The sequence below is a fragment of the Arachis hypogaea genome, chromosome 18 (assembly GCF_003086295.3).
Source record: "Arachis hypogaea cultivar Tifrunner chromosome 18, arahy.Tifrunner.gnm2.J5K5, whole genome shotgun sequence".
In the NCBI taxonomy this organism is placed as follows: Eukaryota; Viridiplantae; Streptophyta; class Magnoliopsida; order Fabales; family Fabaceae; genus Arachis; species Arachis hypogaea.
The window spans coordinates 37,472,653-37,476,392 of record NC_092053.1 but is presented as its reverse complement, the minus strand read 5'-3'; positions in this window follow the sequence as shown (position 1 = coordinate 37,476,392).

The window sequence follows — 3,740 nt, the reverse complement described above, 5'->3', positions numbered from 1 at the left end:
AGCAAGCCTTAGAAATCAAGGTTAGTAGAGAATTGAGACATTCGAACCTTAAACACATGAGTGATTAGAGTGTATACACTTCCGGTGAGGGTTCGATGCTCGATTCTTTGTTCCCGACTTTCATGAGCTATTTTCTTCTACAAGTTTACTTGTACTTCATTTTTATGATTTGAATTAGTGAAATCCAGATCATATTTGTTCTTGAAAGATTTATTTACTTTTCACCAAGTAGGTAGAAATATTTTGCATGTAGTTGCATTCACATAGATAGGTTGCATTTCATAAGTCTTACCATTCCCCTTCACTCTTTTAGTTCTCTTAAACTTAGCATGAGGACATGTTAATGTTTAAGTGTGAGGAGGTTGATAAACCACTATTTAATGATGCTTTACTGCCAAGCACGGTGTGCCATTATTACTTAGACCGGTTGGTTCGGGATTTTATTTTGGGGCAGAAGGAGGATATTAGATTTTGAGTTTAGTTAATTGGAAACCATTACCTATTTTATTTTTTAAGCAAGTTAGTGGTCTAGGTGTTAGAGACTTTATGCTTGCAAATATAGCAGTGTTGGGTACGAGCGTGGATTTTTTTTAATTGGCTCAGAAAAATCGTGGATTCATATCTTGCAACATAAGTATCTAATTAATTAATTAAGGATGTGTTTGATTTAGCGTTTGAAGTATTAAATTTATATTTAATTTTTTTAAAAAAATTTTACTTTTTGTTTGACTTTTTTTTTAGACACAAACGTGATTTTACCCTCCAATCCAGATTTACCTAAACCTAAAAATTTTAGTTTTTATGTTTATTTTTTTTATGTTAGATTGAAATTTATTTTCTATCTACCAATTTTATCATTGTTTATATAATTAATTTTATTATTTTTTTATAATATTTTTTTTATAATGTTCTCTCATGCATATTATTATTTTTTGTTTACATGAATTTTTTACCTGCTACTTTTTGTTATAGAATATTTTTTTCTTTATATTATGATTCTATTAACCCTATTAGAGTATTAAGAGTACTAAGAGTACTAAAAAAATAATAAAATTTATTTAAATATCTAAAATAAAATTATAAAATAATTATTTAAATTTATGTTCTTTTCAGTAATTTTTTATTTATAAATAATTTTGAATAATATAATCTAAATAATATTTAGTTTACTATAATCTATTTTAATATAAAAATTGTCAAACATAGACCACGCCAATACCAACTTACTTTTGATCAAAACCAATTCTATACAAATTCTATTTATAAACTTTAATCTAAACACACACTAATTCTGTTCTCATATTTTTTTCCCGCACTCTCACTCTCTCACTTGCTCGCTCATTCAGTCGCTCACTCACACTTTCTTCTTCGTCACGAAAATGACGACAACTGCGCAAAGAATGATGAAGTTCTTGGATTTCACACCAAAGATACTGTCGATGGGAAAGATTTTTTGTAAAGATTTGGCACGTATTCACTGAGAAGATTGATTGGAAAGATCCAAACATTTGGAGCATCTCTTTGGAAAAATTCACTTGACACTACCACAAAAACGGAATTTAGCCACCAAAATTTAAGTACGAACGTTAAATCGTGCTAAAAATACATGAACTCCGCTAGGGAGACAATGAGAAATCTTGAAATGTGTACAATAGGTTTTGAATTTGGCCCAACACAAGAAAAAAAAACTCAAACAGTTATTTCAAAAAATAAACCATCCCAACCCTAATTTACCAAAGGAATTAAACCAAACACCCTCTTGCCTCCCCCCCAAACCGTCTACTACCCCACCCTCATCAATCATCCCACCTCTCCCGCGTTAGAAGCTCCCTCGCCGGCCATCAAACAACCATCCACGTAATTATTAAAAATAATCATCCGACTACCTAGTGAAATAACCATCCAACATTTGTTAATTGTATATACTTAAACTGAATCAAATAAAATAATCATCCAATTAAGAATTAAAATAACCATCTACATACCTAGTAAATTGAACATCCAGGATCTAAATTCGTCCGTTAATGTATATACCTTGAAGACCTGAGGGGAGCGAAATCCAAGAAAGCCAAGTTGGCACTTGCCTTCTTGATATATTCAATCCGATACACCACCTTCACCGGAGGTAACCCACCAAACTCCAAATCATCGTACACGTGGCACCATCCCCACCCGTTGTATGTCGCGGATGAAGACAATGGGACGGTGAAACCCACCGGCTACAAGGGGCTGCACGACCGTCGTGTTGTTGGGCTGCACGATGGACGCAGCGTGAAGGGGGTGTCTTCGTCAGACATTCTCGGACAGCTGGTCGGCGTCAGGTTGCGTTCTGGACGGCGGACGGTGGTGATCTTCGCAGCATCAATGCGGAGAGAGTGGAAGAGACTGCCAGAGAGAAAAAAAACAGCAGCACATTCTTTGCATTCGTAAAATGGAGGAATACGTAAATTCCCCATAACCAAATACTTATTTTTTTTTAAATTGGAAATTATTAGGAATTAGTTAAATTAATTATTAACAGATTATAATATCAATTTTACTCCTATTGTACACTAAACTCATTGTCTCCCTATACTTTCTCAAAATAAAAAACATATCTTCTATTTATCACCAAACATCATTACAGTGGCTAAATTTTGACATTTTTCTACAAATAATATTTTCCATAACCGTTGAATTCGAAGTTTATACTCCTCTAACTCTATTTCCTCTGTATACTCCCTCTGTCTCATATTGACATGACATGATCGTCCTGTCTTGAATAAATTTAATTTTTTGAATAAATTTATTAATATATAATATTATTTTTTAAATATTCTGACATTAACACAAATTTATAAAATTAAATTCAAAATATAAAAAAATTAATTTAGATAAAATAAAAAACTATAAAAAAATAAAGATAATATTCTAATATTTGAGTTAATTATAAAGATAAAATTTATTTAGTTACAATACTATAATTTGGATAAATAATAAAAAATTCAGTAATTTTTAAGTAGAAAAAAATTTTCAATGAATCTTTTACTAAAAATAAATTGTTTTATCATTTATTGGATTTAAAAGAAATGAGAATCAGTTAAAAAGAAAAAATTTTAGTCTTTATTTATATAGTTTAGTACTCACGACGTATCTTTGTGAGTGCTGTACTCTTATTATATGCATAATTATCTTTTTAAAAATTATTTTATAAAATTAGAAATTAAATTTTTTATTTATACTATTATTTAATTGGTATATACCATTAATTAATTATTTACCAATTTTTTAGTTATAAGAAAATTAATACTAATTAATTTGCAAGTAATTATTCGCTTATCTAAAAATTCGTAATTTTATTAAGTAACAAAGAAATTAATTTGTAAAATTTCTTATAACAATTTTATGTGATAATTAATTTGTATAACGAAATAAAATTTTAGTAACTGACTTAGTAATTAAAATTGATTAAACATTACATTTTTCAGGCAAAAATATTTACAAAATTAAGTTCAAGTATAACTCTTATTATATTGTTTCGTGCATAATACGTAAATAATTAAATAATACTGCATTGTTTGAATCATCAACGGTATGAAGTGAGGAATAGTGAGGGTCATATATTTATTAAAGTGATTTTTTGATTATTTATTGTTATTATAACAAAAATTAAAGATAAAAATACAGGCTCAAAATTTAAATTTAAATTTTTAATCGTATTTGACCAATAAAAAAAATAAATAACTATTGTATTAAAAATA